At 42.1% G+C, this 23,539-nt stretch overlaps 1 protein-coding gene and 1 long non-coding RNA gene across 5 annotated transcripts in view; one reads left to right on the forward strand and one right to left on the reverse strand.

Annotated features, from left to right (window-relative positions):
* Positions 1-23,539, forward strand: part of LOC126993854 (low-density lipoprotein receptor-related protein 4-like) — a 141,112-nt gene that overhangs the window by 91,885 nt on the left and 25,688 nt on the right. The window lies entirely within an intron of this gene.
* On the reverse strand, positions 525-21,762 carry LOC126993856 (uncharacterized). 4 transcript variants are annotated; one of them, XR_007748345.1, is made up of 3 exons: positions 21,179-21,238; positions 19,997-20,315; positions 525-657 (listed from the first exon to the last, which is right to left on the reverse strand). It is a non-coding gene; the product is annotated as an uncharacterized LOC126993856 (long non-coding RNA). The 4 variants fall into 4 exon arrangements; XR_007748347.1 differs by lacking the exons at positions 525-657; positions 21,179-21,238 and adding exons at positions 9,966-10,098; positions 21,721-21,762; XR_007748344.1 differs by lacking the exon at positions 525-657 and adding an exon at positions 9,966-10,098.

Here is a 23,539-nt window from a genome sequence, read left to right on the forward strand (position 1 = left end):
AAGTCGTAGGCAGGAGGAAATACAGATGAAGGAAAATTGTTCCAGAGTTCATCAGCGTGAGGGATGAAAGAGTGAAGATGCTGGTTGACTCTTGCATAAGGGGTTTGGACAGTATAGGGATGAGCATGAGTAGAAAGTCGTGTGCAGCGGGGCCGCGGGAGGGGGGGAGGCATGCAGTGAGCAAGACACGTCGCCACCCAAAACTTGCCTCTCTTTTTGTTCTCTTCTTCTTCTTCTCTGTTTACAGGAGCAGCGTTTTGTATCTACTCACTATGCTGTCTCTTTGTTCCTCCTCCTCCTCCTCCTCCTCCTCTTCCTTTTCTTATTATCATTACTCTGTCCTCTTTTTAACCTTCCTCTTCCTTCTTCCTTTGTCCCATTACTGCTCTTTTTTGTTTTTTGTTTTTTTGTCTTTGCCTTTGAGCTGTTTCCTATGCCGCAAAACAAACAAACAAACAAAGAAACAAAGAAGATTCGTAGGGAGCGTCAACAGGGCCGTTTGGGGTATTTGGGAAACACTCGAGGCTGATTGGTGGACTCTTTATTGGTGCAACAGGAAGGTGTGACGTCACGTGGGTGCAGCGAGCCAATGGGAGAAGGGATCAGGGTGTGGCGCTGTCTTGCCTCATGAAGAGTTAGTTGTCTGGAAGTCTGGATCTGTAATAATTAGAATGATGATAAATGATACTACTACTACTACTACTACTACTACTACTACTACTACTACTACTACTACTATTACTACTACTACTATTACTACTACAACAACTACTATTACTACTACTACTACTGCTACTACTATTACTACTACTACTACTACTACTACTACTACTACTGCTACTACTACTATTACTACTACTACTACTACTACTACTACAATGCAAGACCATCATCAGTGTGGCTCTAATCGTGTCGAGGGAGGGAAGGAAGGCGAGAGGGAGGAAGGTAGGGAGAGGAAGATGAACATAAGCAAACAGTGAGGGAAAAATGGAGGAATCAGGGAGGAGGGCAGGGAGATAGGTACGGAAGCTGGCAGGGAGGAGGAGAGAGGATGGCAGGTTGGCAAGGAGGGAGATAGGTAGGGAAGACAGGGAGGGAGGGAAACACATAGGTAGGCAAGCAAGCAGATGGGTAGGCAGACATACAAGTAGACAGACACAGGTAGGTAGGTAGGCATGGAGGAAGGTAAACAGACATATACGAAGGCAAGCAGAAAGATGTGTAGTGAGGGAAGGAGGGACGAAGGTAAGCAGGTGGGCAGGCAGGCTGTAAGGAGCACATACCAGACACACAGCTCACCTTCGTCTTACTTTCCAGCCCTGGCGCGGGCCCTGTCATTAGCGCGACCAAAAGGCGGACTGCCAGGAGGGGGGCCACCACGCCCGGTACCACTTTCGTTGCTCTCACTATCACTGTCGCTGCTCTCTTCTTCGCTCATATCTTCAGCCATGTCTTCCTCATCTGGGTCTGGTTCCTGCGCCTCCACCACCACCGCCACCACCACCAACGCCAGCAGGAGACACACGCCCTTCATTCTGGCCTGACACTTTCTGCGTGGATAAAGGGAGGAGGGGAATGTTATGCATCGCTCCGTATGTCATGTGTCGCTGGGAAGGTCCTGCAGGGAGGGCTGGAGGCCATAGGTGGGCACGATAACAGAAAACCTTATTCCCGATACCCGATAACTGATAATGGAAAACCTTATCGGTGATAACCGATATTCGTTAACTGGAGAGACAAATATAGGTGATAACCGATACCCGATATAAATCCACAATTCCGATACTAGCTAGCGATAAATCCGATAGGCGAAAACGATACTATATTGATATTTCAAATAAAAAACACATATGAATTCAGATTTTCATTACTTATATTTTTGAAAACGTACAAAACCTGAAAACCACACGTTGAACGTACATATGGATGGTAATACTAGAAACGCCTGAACCGGTGTTGTGTTGTTTGCCGTTCACACCGTCAAAAGCTGGAGTTTTTGTTTACAAACACTGGTCTCTCGTGAACTGGCCCATCACTGCTTATTCAGTTATTCTTACTTATCACCATTAACACTTTTACAGTCACTTCAGTAAAGAAGCACTGAAGCACTGGGAACCGGAACACTGGCACTCACTCCGTCACTCGAGACCCAGCTGAGAGGCCACGCGCCACGCCGCCATGTGTTAACACAAGCTGCTGGTCTCTGTTTGCGCTCTTTACAACGGGATCACACATTTCAGGCAGTGAATAATAATTTTTGGGGCAGAGTTAAATGATTTTTCTCTCTGATGCAGTGGTTTTTTAATCTAACAAATGATGACCTAGTGTTTTAATGTTTGATCTAAGTATAAAATCTCTTCACCGAACATATTTCATACCCCGAAGTTTTTTCATTCAACACCGGGCGCCCGGGCCACGCATGCGCAGTAGGAAGGAGACAACGTTTTTTTTTTTTTTTTGAGAGGCGGAAAAAAGTAGCGATTATCGCTAGTTTGGTTACAAAAGTAACGAAAATACCGATATTTATATAAATAAGTAGCGTATGGCCGATTGGCCGTATGGCCCGATTTAGTTATCAGCGATAAACTATCGCGATAGCTTATCGCGATAACGCCCAGCTATTGCCTGGAGCATACTAGGCCGAAGCCTTCTAACACTAGGCTGACTAGGCCTGTTCTCCTAAACGTTTCGGCATCTCAAGTTCGCCTATTTGATAAGCCTCTTGTAGAGATTTCTCAGATTTCAAAAGACTGTTTCTGGTGCTGGTGATAGTTTTACCCGACTTAGGCACCATGGTCAGAAAAAAAGTAAAGCCGGTTAATCTCCGGGGCCATTACATGGGAAATAGTCGCAATGAGATGCCGAGACGTGTACGACTATGGCCTGTAGGCTGTTTGTGTGGCCCTTCCTGGGGCCACGTGGAGAGGGCCACACCTACTTATTGCAGCGCCTCGCTGGGTGGCACACTGAAGGGTCTTTAGGCAGTAGAGGAAGGGGAAGGCTAAATTTAGTACAGGAAATATCTATATATATCTATATATATATATATATATATATATATATATATATATATATATATATATATATATATATATATATATGGTTTTTTTTTTTATAACGAAAGGGGAAAAGTATTTATGTGAAGCAACTTTAGATGTTTTATACTATAACAAGGGACACACACACACACACACACACACACAAACACACACACACACACACACACACCACATACCACACACACACCACACACCACACACACACGCACACACACACACACACACACACAGTAAAGACTGCGAAATTCTGCAAGAAGACTTAAACAATATTTGGAAGTGGAGTATGGAATGGGAGATGAAATTCAATGTGAAGAAATGTCATGTTATGGAAATGGGAAAAAGTGAAGAAAGACCAAAATGGACAAATAAAATGGAAGATGGTGAAACATTAAAGAACGTACACGAAGAGAGAGATCTGGGAGTAATAATGCAAGATAACAAACAGCCAGAGAGTCATGTTAATCGAATATTCGGCGGTACGTATAACATGGTGAGAAATATAGGAATAGCATTCCACTACATGAATAAGGATATGATGAAAAAAATAATTACCACTATGATCAGACCAAAGTTGGAATATGCGGAGGCAGTGTGGTCTCCCCATAAGAAGAAACACATGAAGAAACTAGAAAGAATACAAAGGATGGCAACAAAAATGGTTCCAGAGCTGGAGGGATTGACATACGAGGAAAGACTAAAGGAAATGGACATACCAACACTAGAACAAAGAAGAGAAAGGGGAGACCTAATACAAATCTACAAATTATTGAGCAAAATGGAATAAGTAGACATCGAGGAGTTACTACTAAAAGAAGGAGTTACCTCCAGGAACACAAGAGGACCGTAAAAAATTAAGGAAGGGAAGATGCTTGAGAGACATAAAGAAATATAACTTCCCGCAGAGAAATATAGAGGTTTGGAACAGACTAAGTGAGGATGTATTATCGGCGAGGAGTGTGCAAAGCTATAAGGAGAAGTTGAATAAATGTAGATACGGAGACGGGACCACACGAGCGTAAAGCCCAGGCCCTGTAAAAGTACATCTAGGTAAATACAACTAGGTAAATGCCCTTCCTGGGGCCACGTGGAGAGGGCCACACCTATACACACCAAGACGTGTAGAAAGAACCCAATGCCGTAATGTGTCTCCACTGAGGTGTCGGGGGGTCTGATATACTCCTCTTTGTTACGCGCGGCTTACCGGGCTGCCTTGGTGTCACTTCGGCTTCCTGTCTAATGACCACCGTGACTTATCGCCGCTAGTAACGCACCAACACACCGGACGTGACGAAGGGGAAGTGGAGGCAGGGAAGGAAGGAGAGAAGCAAGGAGCGAGTAATAACCTCAGACTGGTCAGGGAAATGGGCCTACAAGATCCAGGACGCTACACAACCTCATACTGCTGAACAGAGACCAGTGCCATGGTCTGTTGAGGCGTGCAGCACTTCTGACAGGACAGCAGAATGCATCCACGAGAGGCTGGGAGTGCAGGAGAGATACAGACTCACACACTTCGCTAATTGGCAACTGGTGTTTATATACACACACACACACACACACACACACACACATATATATATATATATATATATATATATATATATATATATATATATATATATATATATATATATATATATATATATATATATATATATATATTTTTAGGCTTTTTCATTTGTGGGGCCTAATGGTCGGCCCAGCCCGTTGTGGCGCAGGCGAATGTTTATAGTGGCGCCAGCTTGTTATGGCTCATACTGCCCATAACTTATTATTCAAGAATAAAGATGTAATACTTCCACTCTACAATAGTTTAGTCAGACCCCACTTCGAATATGCGGTACAGTTTTGGTCTCCCCACCATGCAAAGGACATTGCTAAATTAGAAGGTGTTCAGCGTCGGGCAACAAAAATGATCCCTTCCTTGCGCAACAAATCCTACGAAGAAAGGCTTTCTACCCTTAACATGTTCTCTCTTGAGAAACGTCGCCTCCGAGGAAAACTGATCGAATGTTTTAAAATACTTAATGGTTTCACGAATGTAGACGGATCAACATTGTTTATGATCGATGACACATTGCGTACGAGGAACAATGGCGTAACACTCAAATGTAGACAGGTAAATTCAGACTGCACCAAATTTTTCTTCACCAACGTTGTAGTGCGAGAATGAAATAAGCTCCCACCGTCAGTGGTCCAGTGTAACACGATTGACTCCTTCAAAAATAAGCTCGACCGTCACTTCCTTCAACTTAATATTAACTAGAGTTGAAATGCAGCGTTTTGGAGCCATCTGATTAATGTAAAATCAATTAGGTTTAAGGACAGACCATCTAGTCTGGACCATGGGGTCTGTGTGGTCTGATTTTCTTTGTAAATCTATGTAAATCTATGTAAACATTTGAGCCCCTCTTTGGAGAGGTAATCTTAGAGTCCGGGTTGATAGGTGGTCTTCAGGGCAGCATGTGGGTAGTCATAGACCACTCGGCGGTGACTGAAAAATCCCAGGTGGTTGGCGGCGGATTCGAACCCGCATCATATATATATATATATATATACACACACACACACACATATATATATATATATATATATATATATATATATATATATATATATATATATACACACACACACACACATATATATATATATATATATATATATATATATATATATATATATATATATATATATATATATATATATATATTTTTTTACAGCAAAGGAGACAGCTCAAGGGCACAAAAAGTAAACATTAATAAAAAAAAGCCCGCTACTCGCTGCTCCTAAAAAGAATCCAAAGAGGTGGCCGAAAGATAAGTCAGTTTCGGGAGTGGTGTCCTGAAACTCTCCTCTTGAAAGTGTTCAAGTCGTAGGCAGGAGGAAATACAGGTGAAGGAAGATTGCTCCAGAGTTTACCAGCGTGAGGGATGAAAGAGTGAAGATGCTGGTTAACTCTTGCATAAAGGGTTTGGACAGTATAGGGATGAGCATGAGTAGAAAGTCGAGTGCAGCGGGGCCGCGGGAGGGGGGGAGGCATGCAGTTAGCGAGTTCAGAAGAGCAGTCAGCGTGGAAATATCGATAGAAGATAGAAAGAGAGGTAACATTGCGGCGGAATTTAAGAGGTAGAAGACTATCAGTATGAGGAGGAGAGCTGATGAGTCGAAGAGCCTTAGCCTCCACTCTGTCCAGAAGAGCTGTGTGAGTGGAGTCCCCCCACACATGAGATGCATACTCCATACGAGGGCGGACAAGGCCCCTGTATATGGACAGCAACTGTGCAGGGGAGAAGAACTGGCGGAGACGGTACAGAACGCCCAGCCTCGAGGAAGCTGATTTAGTAAGAGATGAGATATGAAGTTTCCAGTTGAGATTTTGAGTTAAGGAAAGACCGAGGATGTTTAGTGTTGAGGAAAGTGATAGCTGGGTGTTGTCAAAGAATAGGGGATAGTTGTTTGGAAGATTGTGTCGAGTGGATAGGTGGAGAAACTGTGTTTTTGAGGCGTTGAAGGACACCAGGTTCTTCTTGCCCCAATCGGAAATAATAGCAAGGTCTGAGGCTAAGCGTTCTGCAGCCTCCAGCCTTGAGTCGTTAAGTTCCTGTAGGGTGGGTCTTCTATTAAAAGAAGTTGAGTAATGCAGAGTGGAATCATCGGTGTAGGAATGGATAGGACAGTTCGTTTTGGAAAGAAGATCATCAATGAACAACAGAAAAAGAGTGGGAGATAGGACAGAACCCTGTGGGACACCACTGTTAATAGATTTAGGGGAAGAACAGTGACCGTCTACCACGGCAGAAATAGAACGGTCAGAAAGGAAACTGGAGATAAAGGTACAGAGAGAAGGATAGAAACCGTAGGAGGGTAGTTTGGAAAGCAAAGATTTGTACCAGACCCTATCAAAAGCTTTTGATATGTCCAGCGCAATAGCAAAAGTTTCACCGAAACAGCTAAGAGAGGATGACCAAGAGTCAGTTAAGAAGGCTAGGAGATCACCAGTAGAACGCCCCTTGCGGAACCCATACTGGCGATCAGATAGAAGGTCAGAAGTGGAAAGGTGCTTTTGAATCTTCCGGTTAAGGATTGATTCAAAAGCTTTAGATAGACAAGAAAGTAAAGGTATAGGACGGTAGTTTGAGGGATTGGAGCGGTCACCCTTCTTAGGCACAGGCTGTATGAAGGCATACTTCCAGCAAGAAGGAAAGGTAGACGTTGACAGGCAGAGGCGAAAGAGTTTGACCAGGCAGGGTGACAGCACGGAGGCATATATATATATATATATATATATATATATATATATATATATATATATATATATATATATATATATATATATATATATATATATATATATATATATATATATATATATATATATATATATATATATATATATATATATATATATATATATATATATATATATATATATATATATATATATATATATATATATATATATATATATATATATATATATATATATATATATATATATATATATATACATATATATATATATATATATATATATATATAGATATATATATATATATATATATATGGTATTAAATTTCAGCTCAGAGACACCATCAGTTTTTTTTTTTTTTTTTTTATCTTAATAATAAGTAGTTTATTCCATTTTAAAGCATTTATGTTATGGCATTTGCGTCGCACGACGAAAATTGTAGAGCCTCTCTTGACCTTCCAATATTAGCCTATTGTGTTTATTTTATTGGAAGTTACAAGACACGTGTAGTCCGTTGAGGGAAACAGGTAGGCAGAGAAGCAGAATTTAAGGTACGGCAAAAGCCAGGTATGCATGCGACGAGCTTCCTTCATTAGAACTTTTGCATGCAGAAGACAGACAAGTAGGCCAGCTTAACCCTCACCTTACTACCCCACCCTCCCCCCTCTCTAAGGTTACTTCCTCTCCTATACTCTATGTTTTGTGATTTTAGTGATAGTTTTGTTGGTGGTAGCGAGTGTTATAAGTGCTAGTCGGTTCACGGATAAAGAAACTCAGTATCCGTTAGGGTTACTTTATTGGACAGAACTTACACACCTCATCACGACAAGGACAACACATAGGATAGGTGTTTGTTTGTGTATGCTTTTGTGTGAATGTTGTTTGTGTAGGTTAACATTTAAGTGTTGGTGTATGTGTGGAACAATGTGTAACGGTGGACAACAAGAGAACGTGGACGGACAGTCAAAGGTAAACGAATACAAGGAAAGTTAACGATGAAGACGCGATAAGACAGACTGGCAGACACAGTGACGATGGACATTACATGAAAACACTGAGAATCTTAGTCTCTCTTTGCAGCACCCCATTTTCTTGTCACTGAGGGGAAGGAACACGGAATTTGAGCGGTGACTGCTACAGTTTTACCCGACTTCTGCGCCGTGATCAGGAAAAAAATGTTAATCTGCTCTGGGCCCTTGGGGAATAGTCATTATGTGAGCCCGATACGTTTAAGAACCATCAGTAACAATAAATTGGTTTTGTCTTGTAACGTCAAAGTAAAGTGATCCAAGTCAACAGAATCGCCTAAGACTCTTCATCTCATCAACTCCCCTTGTCTTACTGGCAGTTTTCTACCTCTTAAATTCACCTGCAATGTTGTATCTTTCTATCTTCTACCGATATTTTCACGCTGATTGCTCTTTTGAACTTACTATCTGCATGCCTCCCCCCCTCTCACGGCCTCGCTGCACTAAACTTTCTTCTCTTGCTCACCCTTATACTGTCCAAATCACTTTTGCAAGAATTTACCAGCATCTTTATTCCTTCATCCCTTTTACTTGTGAACTTTGGAACAGCCTTGATTCGTCTGTATTTCACCTCTCCTCCCGAAATTGACCTCTTTTTTGGCAACTCCTCTATATTTCATTTTATAGGAGCAGTGATTAGCAGCCTTTTTTGTCTTCATTTTTTAGTCCTTCAGCTGCTTCCTTTGTTGGAATAAAAAGAAAAAGAAAATATTGCTTAAGAAATACGCGGCTCAGAAAACACTTCCAGATTGATACTTTACGATAGTGTTCCCCTTCCTGCCGGACGCAACCTCCCTCCCTCCCCCCCTCCCATGCACCAGGAGCCACATCACGGCAGCCACACACAAAAAAAATAATTAATTAATTAATAGATAAATAAAAAAAGAACGCCTGCGCCTTCTTAAATTGTTATAGAATCGATTTTTATTGATCTATTTTTTTATTATTTTAACATTGTTAATATTTTTTTTCCTTCTTGTTACTTTTCTTGTTATAGTGTACGAAACGTGTGATGAAAGCGATTTTCATTTCTTTATTCATATATTTATTCTCTTTTTTTCACACTTTCATTTTTTTGTTGCTTGTTTTCTTTTCCGTTTTCTTTTTTTCTTTTATATTTTTCTTTCTCTTTTTCTTTTCCTTTTCTCCTTTTTCTGTTTTTTCCTTTTCTTTTTCCTTTTCCTGTTTTCCTTCTTTCTTCTCCCTTCTCCTCCCCCTGTTTCCTCTGCCTTCCTCCCTACTAGTATAGAGGAGAGGAGGTGAAGAGGAAAGGAGATGGAGAAGAGATAAGAGGAGAGTATTAAGACACCTCGCCACCCAAAACTTGCCTCTCTTTTTGTTCTCTTCTTCTCCTTCTCTGTTTACAGGAGTAGCGTTTTGTATCTACTCACTCTGCTGTCTCTTTGTTCCTCCTCCTCCTCCTTCTCTTCCTTTTCCTATTATCATTACTCTGTCCTCTTTTTAACCTTCCTCTTCCTTCTTCCTCTTTCCCCTTACTGCTCTTTTTTTTTCTTTTCTTTTTTGAGCTGTTTCCTATGCCGCAAAACAAACAAACAAACAAAGAAACAAAGAAGATTCGTAGGGAGCGTCAACAGGGCCGTTTGGGGTATTTGGGAAACACTCGAGGCTGATTGGTGGACTCTTTATTGGTGCAACAGGAAGGTGTGACGTCACGTGGGTGCAGCGAGCCAATGGGAGAAGGGATCAGGGTGTGGCGCTGTCTTGCCTCATGAAGAGTTAGTTGTCTGGAAGTCTGGATCTGTAACAATTAGAATGATGATAAATGATACTACTACTACTACTACTACTACTACTACTACTGCTTTTTTTTTTCTACTACTACTACGGGCCTCCATCTATTAGAGTTGCGTTGTGAGCGGTATATTCTCTCATATCCTTTCACAAAGCAATTCATTGGTACTACTACTACTACTACTACTGCTACTACTACTACAACAACTACTATTACTACTACTACTATTACTACTACAACAACTACTATTACTACTACTACTACTGCTACTACTATTACTACTACTACTACTACTACTACTACTACTACAATGCAAGACCATCATCAGTGTGGCTCTAATCGTGTCGAGGGAGGGAAGGAAGGCGAGAGGGAGGAAGGTAGGGAGAGGAAGATGAACATAAGCAAACAGTGAGGGAAAAATGGAGGAATCAGGGAGGAGGGCAGGGAGATAGGTAGGGAAGCTGGCAGGGAGGAGGAGAGAGGATGGCAGGTTGGCAAGGAGAAAGATAGGTAGGGAAGACAGGGAGGGAGGGAAACACATAGGTAGGCAAGCAGGCAGATGGGTAGGCAGACATACAAGTAGACAGACACAGGTAGGTAGGTAGGCATGGAGGAAGGTAAACAGACATATACGAAGGCAAGCAGAAAGATGTGTAGTGAGGGAAGGAGGGACGAAGGTAAGCAGGTGGGCAGGCAGGCTGTAAGGAGCACATACCAGACACACAGCTCACCTTCGTCTTACTTTCCAGCCCTGGCGCGGGCCCTGTCATTAGCGCGACCAAAAGGCGGACTGCCAGGAGGGGGGCCACCACGCCCGGTACCACTTTCGTTGCTCTCACTATCACTGTCGCTGCTCTCTTCTTCGCTCATATCTTCAGCCATGTCTTCCTCATCTGGGTCTGGTTCCTGCGCCTCCACCACCACCGCCACCACCACCAACGCCAGCAGGAGACACACGCCCTTCATTCTGGCCTGACACTTTCTGCGTGGATAAAGGGAGGAGGGGAATGTTATGCATCGCTCCGTATGTCATGTGTCGCTGGGAAGGTCCTGGAGGGAGGGCTGGAGGCCATAGGTGGGCACGATAACAGAAAACCTTATTCCCGATACCCGATAACTGATAATGGAAAACCTTATCGGTGATAACCGATATTCGTTAACTGGAGAGACAAATATAGGTGATAACCGATACCCGATATAAATCCACAATTCCGATACTAGCTAGCGATAAATCCGATAGGCGAAAACGATACTATATTGATATTTCAAATAAAAAACACATATGAATTCAGATTTTCATTACTTATATTTTTGAAAACGTACAAAACCTGAAAACCACACGTTGAACGTACATATGGATGGTAATACTAGAAACGCCTGAACCGTAGTTGTGTTGTTTGCCGTTCACACCGTCAAAAGCTGGAGTTTTTGTTTACAAACACTGGTCTCTCGTGAACTGGCCCATCACTGCTTATTCAGTTATTCTTACTTATCACCATTAACACTTTTACAGTCACTTCAGTAAAGAAGCACTGAAGCACTGGGAACCGGAACACTGGCACTCACTCCGTCACTCGAGACCCAGCTGAGAGGCCACGCGCCACGCCGCCATGTGTTAACACAAGCTGCTGGTCTCTGTTTGCGCTCTTTACAACGGGATCACAAATTTCAGGCAGTGAATAATAATTTTTGGGGCAGAGTTAAATGATTTTTCTCTCTGATGCAGTGGTTTTTTAATCTAACAAATGATGACCTAGTGTTTTAATGTTTGATCTAAGTATAAAATCTCTTCACCGAACATATTTCATACCCCGAAGTTTTTTCATTCAACACCGGGCGCCTGGGCCACGCATGCGCAGTAGGAAGGAGACAACGTTTTTTTTTCTTTTTCTGAGAGGCAGAAAAAAGTAGCGATTATCGCTAGTTTGGTTACAAAAGTAACGAAAATACCGATATTTATATAAATAAGTAGCGTATGGCCGATTGGCCGTATGGCCCGATTTAGTTATCAGCGATAAACTATCGCGATAGCTTATCGCGATAACGCCCAGCTATTGCCTGGAGCATACTAGGCCGAAGCCTTCTAACACTAGGCTGACTAGGCCTGTTCTCCTAAACGTTTCGGCATCTCAAGTTCGCCTATTTGATAAGCCTCTCGTAGAGATTTCTCAGATTTCAAAAGACTGTTTCTGGTGCTGGTGATAGTTTTACCCGACTTAGGCACCATGGTCAGAAAAAAAGTAAAGCCGGTTAATCTCCGGGGCCATTACATGGGAAATAGTCGCAATGAGATGCCGAGACGTGTACGACTATGGCCTGTAGGCTGTTTGTGGCCCTTCCTGGGGCCACGTGGAGAGACCACACCTACTTATTGCAGCGCCTCGCTGGGTGGCACACTGAAGGGTCTTTAGGCAGTAGAGGGAAGAGGAAAATTATTACAGAAATATATATATATATATATATATATATATATATATATATATATATATATATATATATATATATATATATATATATATATATATATATATATATATATATATATATATATATATATATATATATATATAACGTTTTTTTTTTTATAACGAAAGGGGAAAAGTATTTATGTGAAGCAACTTTAGATGTTTTATACTATAACAAGGGATACACACACACACAAACACACACACACACACACACACACACACACACACACACACACACACACACACACACACACACACACACCACACACACACACACACACACACACACACACACACACACACACACAGTAAAGACTGCGAAATTCTGCAAGAAGACTTAAACAATATTTGGAAGTGGAGTATGGAATGGGAGATGAAATTCAATGTGAAGAAATGTCATGTTATGGAAATGGGAAAAAGTGAAGAAAGACCAAAATGGACAAATAAAATGGAAGATGGTGAAACATTAAAGAACGTACACGAAGAGAGAGATCTGGGAGTAATAATGCAAGATAACAAACAGCCAGAGAGTCATGTTAATCGAATATTCGGCGGTACGTATAACATGGTGAGAAATATAGGAATAGCATTCCACTACATGAATAAGGATATGATGAAAAAAATAATTACCACTATGATCAGACCAAAGTTGGAATATGCGGAGGCAGTGTGGTCTCCCCATAAGAAGAAACACATGAAGAAACTAGAAAGAATACAAAGGATGGCAACAAAAATGGTTCCAGAGCTGGAGGGATTGACATACGAGGAAAGACTAAAGGAAATGGACATACCAACACTAGAACAAAGAAGAGAAAGGGGAGACCTAATACAAATCTACAAATTATTGAGCAAAATGGAATAAGTAGACATCGAGGAGTTACTACTAAAAGAAGGAGTTACCTCCAGGAACACAAGAGGACCGTAAAAAATTAAGGAAGGGAAGATGCTTGAGAGACATAAAGAAATATAACTTCCCGCAGAGAAATATAGAGGTTTGGAACAGACTAAGTGAGGATGTATTATCGGCGAGGAGTGTGCAAAGCTATAAGGAGAAGTTGAATAAATGTAGATATGGAGACGGGACCACACGAGCGTAAAGCCCAGGCCCTGTAAAAGTACATCTAGGTAAATACAACTAGGTAAATGCACACACACACACACACACACACACACACACACACACACACACACACACACACACACACACACACACATATACACACCAAGACGTGTAGAAAGAACCCAATGCCGTAATGTGTCTCCACTGAGGTGTCGGGGGGTCTGATATACTCCTCTTTGTTACGCGCGGCTTACCGGGCTGCCTTGGTGTCACTTCGGCTTCCTGTCTAATGACCACCGTGACTTATCGCCGCTAGTAACGCACCAACACACCGGACGTGACGAAGGGGAAGTGGAGGCAGGGAAGGAAGGAGAGAAGCAAGGAGCGAGTAATAACCTCAGACTGGTCAGGGAAATGGGCCTACAAGATCCAGGACGCTACACAACCTCATACTGCTGAACAGAGACCAGTGCCATGGTCTGTTGAGGCGTGCAGCACTTCTGACAGGACAGCAGAATGCCTCCACGAGAGGCTGGGAGTGCAGGAGAGATACAGACTCACACACTTCGCTAATTGGCAACTGGTGTTTATATACACACACACACACACACACACACACACACACACGCATATATATATATATATATATATATATATATATATATATATATATATATATATATATATATATATATATATATATATATATATATATATATATATATATTTAGGCTTTTTCATTTGTGGGGCCTAATGGTCGGCCCAGCCCGTTGTGGCGCAGGCGAATGTTTATAGTGGCGCCAGCTTGTTATGGCTCATACTGCCCATAACTTATTATTCAAGAATAAAGATGTAATACTTCCGCTCTACAATAGTTTAGTCAGACCCCACTTCGAATATGCGGTACAGTTTTGGTCTCCCCACCATGCAAAGGACATTGCTAAATTAGAAGGTGTTCAGCGTCGGGCAACAAAAATGATCCCTTCCTTGCGCAACAAATCCTACGAAGAAAGGCTTTCTACCCTTAACATGTTCTCTCTTGAGAAACGTCGCCTCCGAGGAAAACTGATCGAATGCTTTAAAATACTTAATGGTTTCACGAATGTAGACAGATCAACATTGTTTATGATCGATGACACATTGCGTACGAGGAACAATGGCGTAACACTCAAATGTAGACAGGTAAATTCAGACTGCACCAAATTTTTCTTCACCAACGTTGTAGTGCGAGAATGGAATAAGCTCCCACCATCAGTGGTCCAGTGTAACACGATTGACTCCTTCAAAAATAAGCTCGACCGTCACTTCCTTCAACTTAATATTAACTAGAGTTGAAATGCAGCGTTTTGGAGCCATCTGATTAATGTAAAATCAATTAGGTTTAAGGACAGACCACCTAGTCTGGACCATGGGGTCTGTGTGGTCTGATTTTCTTTGTAAATCTATGTAAATCTATGTAAACATTTGAGCCCCTCTTTGGAGAGGTAATCTTAGAGTCCGGGTTGATAGGTGGTCTTCAGGGCAGCATGTGGGTAGTCATAGACCACTCGGCGGTGACTGAAAAATCCCAGGTGGTTGGCGGCGGATTCGAACCCGCATCATATATATATATATATATATATATATATATATATATATATATATATATATATATATATATATATATATATATATATATATATATATATATATATATGACTGCATGTGGGTAGTCTTAGGCCTGGCGGTGACTGAAAAATTTCAGGTGGTTGGCGCATTCGAACATATATATATATATATATATATATATATATATATATATATATATATATATATATATATATTTTTTTTTTTTTACAACAAAGGAGGCAGCTCAAGGGCACACAAAAAAAGAAAACAATAATAAAAAAAAATCCCGCTACTCGCTGCTCCTAAAAAAGAAACAAAAGAGGTGGCCGAAAGCAAGATCAAATACGGGAGGAGAGATGTCCTGATACCCTCTTCTCGAAAGAGTTCAAGTCGTAGGCAGGAGGAAATACAGATGAAGGAAGATTGTTCCAGAGTTTACCAGCGTGAGGGATGAAAGAGTGAAGATGCTGGTTAACTCTTGCATAAGGGTTTTGGACAGTATAGGGATGAGCATGAGTAGAAAGTCGAGTGCAGCGGGGCCGCGGGAGGGGGGGAGGCATGCAGTTAGCAAGTTCAGAAGAGCAGTCAGCGTGGAAATATCGATAGAAGATAGAAAGAGAGGTAACATTGCGGCGGAATTTAAGAGGTAGAAGACTATCAGTATGAGGAGGAGAGCTGATGAGTCGAAGAGCCTTAGCCTCCACTCTGTCCAGAAGAGCTGTGTGAGTGGAGCCCCCCCACACATGAGATGCATACTCCATACGAGGGCGGACAAGGCCCCTGTATATGGACAGCAACTGTGCAGGGGAGAAGAACAGGAGGAGACGGTACAGAACGCCCAGCCTCGAGGAAGCTGATTTAGTAAGAGATGAGATATGAAGTTTCCAGTTGAGATTTTGAGTTAAGGATAGACCGAGGATGTTTAGTGTTGAGGAAAGTGATAGCTGGGTGTTGTCAAAGAATAGGGGATAGTTGTTTGGAAGATTGTGTCGAGTGGATAGGTGGAGAAACTGTGTTTTTGAGGCGTTGAAGGACACCAGGTTCTTCTTGCCCCAATCGGAAATAATAGCAAGGTCTGAGGCTAAGCGTTCTGCAGCCTCCAGCCTTGAGTCGTTAAGTTCCTGTAGGGTGGGTCTTCTATTAAAAGAAGTTGAGTAATGCAGAGTGGAATCATCGGCGTAGGAATGGATAGGACAGTTCGTTTTGGAAAGAAGATCATCAATGAACAACAGAAAAAGAGTGGGAGATAGGACAGAACCCTGTGGGACACCACTGTTAATAGATTTAGGGGAAGAACAGTGACCGTCTACCACGGCAGAAATAGAACGGTCAGAAAGGAAACTGGAGATAAAGGTACAGAGAGAAGGATAGAAACCTTAGGAGGGTAGTTTGGAAAGCAAAGATTTGTACCAGACCCTATCAAAAGCTTTTGATATGTCCAGCGCAATAGCAAAAGTTTCACCGAAACAGCTAAGAGAGGATGACCAAGAGTCAGTTAAGAAGGCTAGATCACCAGTAGAACGCCCCTTGCGGAACCCATACTGGCGATCAGATAGAAGGTTAGAAGTGGAAAGGTGCTTTTGAATCTTCCGGTTAAGGATTGATTCAAAAGCTTTAGATAGACAAGAAAGTAAAGGTATAGGACGGTAGTTTGAGGGATTGGAGCGGTCACCCTTCTTAGGTACAGGCTATATGAAGGCATACTTCCAGCAAGAAGGAAAGGTAGACGTTGACAGGCAGAGGCGAAATAGTTTGACCAGGCAGATATACAGCATATATATATATATATATATATATATATATATATATATATATATATATATATATATATATATATATATATATATATATATATATATATATATATATATATATATATATATATATATATATATATATATATATATATATATATATATATATATATATATATATATATATATATATATATATATATATATATATATATATATATATATGGTATTATTAGTTCAAGTTGGGGTCCCACCTCTGGGCCGTCGCCGTCATGTGCCCTGATAAAATTTCAGCTCAGAGACACCATCAGTTTTTTTTTTTTTTTTTTATCTTACTAATAAGTAGTTTATTCCATTTTAAAGCATTTATGTTATGGCATTTGCGTCGCACGACGAAAATTGTAGAGCCTCTCTTGACCTTCCAATATTAGTCTATTGTGTTTATTTTATTGGAAGTTACAAGACACGTGTAGTCCGTTGAGGGAAACAGGTAGGCAGAGAAGCAGAATTTAAGGTACGGCAAAAGCCAGGTATGCATGCGACGAGCTTCCTTCATTAGAACTTTTGCATGCAGAAGACAGACAAGTAGGCCAGCTTAACCCTCACCTTACTACCCCACCCTCCCCCCTCTTTAGGGTTACTTCCTCTCCTATACTCTATGTTTTGTGATTTTAGTGATAGTTTTACCCGACTTCTGCGCCGTGATCAGGAAAAAAATGTTAATCTGCTCTGGGCCCTTGGGGAATAGTCATTATGTGAGCCCGATTCGTTTAAGAACCATCAGTAACAATAAATTGGTTTTGTCTTGTAACGTCAAAGTAAAGTGATCCAAGTCAACAGAATCGCCTAAGACTCTTCATCTCATCAACTCCCCTTGTCTTACTGGCAGTTTTCTACCTCTTAAATTCACCTGCAATGTTGTATCTTTCTATCTTCTACCGATATTTTCACGCTGATTGCTCTTTTGAACTTACTATCTGCATGCCTCCCCCCCTCTCACGGCCTCGCTGCACTAAACTTTCTTCTCTTGCTCACCCTTATACTGTCCAAATCACTTTTGCAAGAATTTACCAGCATCTTTATTCCTTCATCCCTTTTACTTGTGAACTTTGGAACAGCCTTGATTCGTCTGTATTTCACCTCTCCTCCCGAAATTGACCTCTTTTTTGGCAACTCCTCTATATTTCATTTTATAGGAGCAGTGATTAGCAGCCTTTTTTGTCTTCATTTTTTAGTCCTTCAGCTGCTTCCTTTGTTGGAATAAAAAGAAAAAGAAAATATTGCTTAAGAAATACGCGGCTCTGAAAACACTTCCAGATTGATACTTTACGATAGTGTTCCCCTTCCTGCCGGACGCAACCTCCCTCCCTCCCCCCCTCCCATGCACCAGGAGCCACATCACGGCAGCCACACACACAAAAAACAATTAATTAATTAATAGATAAATAAAAAAAGAACGTCTGCGCCTTCTTAAATTGTTATAGAATCGATTTTTATTGATCTATTTTTTTATTATTTTAACATTGTTAATATTTTTTTTCCTTCTTGTTACTTTTCTTGTTACAGTGTACGAAACGTGTGATGAAAGCGATTTTCATTTCTTTATTCATATATTTATTCTCTTTTTTTCATACTTTCATTTTTTTGTTGCTTGTTTTCTTTTCCGTTTTCTTTTTACTTTTATATTTTTCTTTCTCTTTTTCTTTTCCTTTTCTCCTTTTTCTGTTTTTTCCTTTTCTTTTTCCTTTTCCTGTTTTCCTTCTTTCTTCTCCCTTCTCCTCCCCCTGTTTCCTCTGCCTTCCTCCCTACTAGTATAGAGGAGAGGAGGTGAAGAGGAAAGGAGATGGAGAAGAGATAAGAGGAGAGTATCAAGACACCTCGCCACCCAAAACTTGCCTCTCTTTTCGTTCTCTTCTTCTCCTTCTCTGTTTACAGGAGCAGCGTTTTGTATCTACTCACTCTGCTGTCTCTTTGTTCCTCCTCCTCCTCCTTCTCTTCCTTTTCCTATTATCATTACTCTGTCCTCTTTTTAACCTTCCTCTTCCTTCTTCCTCTTTCCCCTTACTGCTCTTTTTTTTTCTTTTCTTTTTTGAGCTGTTTCCTATGCCGCAAAACAAACAAACAAAGAAACAAAGAAGATTCGTAGGGAGCGTCAACAGGGCCGTTTGTCGTATTTGGGAAACACTCGAGGCTGATTGGTGGACTCTTTATTGGTGCAACAGGAAGGTGTGACGTCACGTGGGTGCAGCGAGCCAATGGGAGAAGGGATCAGGGTGTGGCGCTGTCTTGCCTCTTGAAGAGTTAGTTGTCTGGAAGTCTGGATCTGTAATAATTAGAATGATGATAAATGATAAATGCTACTACTACTACTACTACTACTGCTGCTACTACAACTACTATTACTACTACTGCTATTACTACTACAACTACTACTGCTATTACTACTACAACAACTACTATTACTACTACTGCTATTACTACTACAACAACTACTGCTATTACTACTACAACAACTACTATTACTACTACTACTACTACTACTACTACTACTACTGCTACTACTACTATTACTACTACTATTACTACTACTACTACTACAATGCAAGACCATCATCAGTGTGGCTCTAATCGTGTCGAGGGAGGGAAGGAAGGCGAGAGGGAGGAAGGTAGGGAGAGGAAGATGAACATAAGCAAACAGTGAGGGAAAAATGGAGGAATCAGGGAGGAGGGCAGGGAGATAGGTAGGGAAGCTGGCAGGGAGGAGGAGAGAGGATGGCAGGTTGGCAAGGAGGGAGATAGGTAGGGAAGACAGGGAGGGAGAGAGACACATAGGTAGGCAAGCAGGCAGATGGGTAGGCAGACAGACACACAGGTAGGTAGGCAGGGAGGAAGGTAAACAGACATATACGAAGGCAAGCAGAAAGATGTGTAGTGAGGGAAGGAGGGACGAAGGTAAGCAGGCGGACAGGTGGGTAGGCAGGCTGTAAGGAGCACATACCAGACACACAGCTTACCTTCGTCTTACTTTCCAGCCCTGGCGCGGGCCCTGGCATTAGCGCGACCAAAAGGCGGACTGCCAGGAGGGGGGCCACCACGCCCGGTACCACTTTCGTTGCTCTCGCTATCACTGTCGCTGTCATCTTCATCACTTGGTTCTCCACTGTAATAATCTGGGTCTTGTTCATCACCTGGGTCTCCATTGTAATCATCTGGGTCTTGTTCATCACCTGGTTCTCCATTGTAATCATCTGGGTCTTGTTCCTGCGCCTCCACCACCACCGCCGCCACCACCAACGCCAGCAGGAGACACACGCCCTTCATTCTGGCCTGACACTTTGCGTGGGTAAAGGGAGGAGGGGAATGTTATGCATCGCTCCGTGTGTCATGTGTCACCGGGAAGGTCCTGCAGGGAGGGCTGGAGCGTACTAGGCCGAAGCCTTCGAACACTAGGCTGACTAGGCCTGTTCTCCTAAACGTTTCGGCATCTCAAGTTCGCCTATTTGATAAGCCTCTCGTAGAGATTTCTCAGATTTCAAAAGACTGTTTCTGGTGCTGGTGATAGTTTTACCCGACTTAGGCACCATGGTCAGAAAAAAAGTAAAGCCGGTTAATCTCCGGGGCCATTACATGGGAAATAGTCGCAATGAGATGCCGAGACGTGTACGACTATGGCCTGTAGGCTGTTTGTGTGGCCCTTCCTGGGGCCACGTGGAGAGGGCCACACCTACTTATTGCAGCGCCTCGCTGGGTGGCACACTGAAGGGTCTTTAGGCAGTAGAGGAAGGGGAAGGCGAAATTTAGTCACAGGAAATATATATATATATATATATATATATATATATATATATATATATATATATATATATATATATATATATATATATATATATATATATATATATATATATATATATATATATATATATATATATATATATATATATATATATATATATATATATATATATATATATATATATATATATATATATATATATATATATATATATATATATATAACGAATAAAAGTATTGATGTAAAGCAACTTTAGGGACACACACACACACACACACACACACACACACACACACACACACACACACACACACACACACACACACACACACACACACACACACACACACACACACACACACACACACACACACACACACACACACACACATATACACACCAAGACGTGTAGAAAGAACCCAACGCCGTAGTGTGTCTCCACTGAGGTGTCGGGGGGTTTTATATACTCCTCTTTGTGACGCGCGGCGTACCGGGCTGCCTTGGTGTCACTTCGGCTTCCTGTCTATTGACCACCGTGACTAATCGCCGCTAGTAACGCACCAACACACCGGACGTGACGAAGGGAAAGTGGAGGCAGGGAGGGAAGGAGAGAAGCAAAGAGCGAGTAATAACTACAGACTGGTCAGGGAAATGGGCCTACAAGATCCGGGACGTTACACAACCTCATACTGCTGAACAGAGACCAGTGCCACGGACTGTTGAGGCGTGCAGCACTTCTGACAGGACAGCAGAATGCCTCCACGAGAGGCTGGGAGTGCAGGAGAGATACAGACTCACACACTTAGCTAATTGGGAACTGGTGTGTATACACACACACACAGACACACACACACACACACACACACACACACACACACACACACACACACACACACACACACACACACACACACACACACACACACACACACACACACTCACCAAGACGTGTATGTGTAGAAAGTACCGCAACGTTGGAGTGTTTGTCTCCCCTGAGGTGTTGGAGGATCTTATATCACCCCTCTTGGTTAGGCGCGGCTTGCCGGGATCCTTGGTGTCCCTTCGGCTTCGTGTCTAATGACCACCGTGAAGACGAAAACTTATCGCCGCTAGTAACGCATCGACATACCGGACGTGACGAGGGGGAAAGGGAGGCAGGGAGGGAAGGAGAGAAGGAGAGAAGCAAGGAGGGAGTAATAACAGAGTGGTCAGGGAATTGGGCCTACAAGATCCGGGACCCTACGCATACTCATACTGCTGAAAAGAGACCAGTGCCACGGACTGCTGAGGCGTGCAACACGTCTGGTAAAACGGCAGAATGCCCTTATAAATTTCCAGCTCAGGGCCACCATCAATTTTCGATGATTTGATCTTATACTAATAAGTTGTTTAGACCATTTTAGGGTATTTATTTTATAGAATTTGTGTCGCAAATGCTACAGCATCTGTTGATCATCCAGTATTAGCCCTTTCTGTTTCTTTCACCGAAAATTACAAGACACGTTAAGTCCGCTGAGGGGAAGAGAGAGGCAGAGAGGCAGGATTTAAGGTACGGCAAAAGTCAGGTATGTATGGGGAAGCGTTCTTCATTACATCCTTTGCATGCAGAAGACAGACAAGTGGGCCAGCTTAACCCTCACCTTGACTACCCCTCCCTCCCCCTCTCTAGCGTTACTTCCTCTCCGTTCCTTTATGTTTTGTGATTCTAGTTATAGTTTTACCCGACTTTTGCGCCGTGATCAGGGAAAAACACCCAAGAAAACTCGGTTAAACTTCTGTGGGGCCTTGGGAAATAGTCGTTATGAGCACGACACGTTTCAGAACCACAAGTAACGTATGAATCGGTTTTATCTTCTAACTTCAAGTTCTCAAGTGATCCAAGTCAGTTTGCTACCTCTTACATTCCGCCGCAATTTTGTATCTCGAGCCTCTGCCGATAGTTTTATGACCCTTCTGGTAGTTCGACCCTTTTTCTGTGCCATGAACCTAAAACATACTCATTAGAACTCGATTGATCTCCTTTTCGGCCTTTGGAAGTAGTTGATGTGAGAGGCGGCAGCGACTGAGAATACCGACCAGGGCGATGCCTTGAGGGTCGTTCCGGAGAGGTAGACTGCTGAGATATTCTTGAACGCGAAGCAAGGGCGTAACATCACGGAATTATGCCTTTTTCCGGAATCTGTGGACCTTCCCTTCCAGTGCACTTAACCTTTGTGCTGTAGTTTGCTGGCCCAAATGGATCTCTCTTCTGGCGTCTAGTTCTTTTTTTCTTTTGTTGGAGCAGCGTATAGTGAACTTTTTATCGGCGACGCAGACGCCGATCAACAGATTCTCCATCTTAGTGTTGTTGTTGCTCTCTTCAAGTTGTTTTCCGGCTTACCCATGCATTGTAGACATGACATTGTATAGTAATATTTGTTAGCCCTGATGAACCCTACATCATGGCATTTTAAACAAAGTCAGTTTTTTTTTTTTTTTTTTTTTTTTTTTTTTTTTTTTTTTTTTAGTCTTGACCTGTGACGCCGGTAAGCCTTCACAGTACGGCCTGATGGTCGGCCCCAGCCCGTTGTGGCGCAGGCAAGTGTTTATAGTGGCGCCATCTTTACTTTTCAGCATTTTCCATTTTAGACCTCTAGTTGCATAATATAAATTGTTGGGGGGGGTTGGAGGGTCATGCGACGCCGATCTAGCACAGTTTGTGTGCTATTAACACTTGTTTGTTTTTATTTTTTTATACCCTTGAGTTACCTCCATTGCTGTA

Source organism: Eriocheir sinensis, unplaced genomic scaffold, assembly GCF_024679095.1.
Source record: "Eriocheir sinensis breed Jianghai 21 unplaced genomic scaffold, ASM2467909v1 Scaffold690, whole genome shotgun sequence".
In the NCBI taxonomy this organism is placed as follows: Eukaryota; Metazoa; Arthropoda; class Malacostraca; order Decapoda; family Varunidae; genus Eriocheir; species Eriocheir sinensis.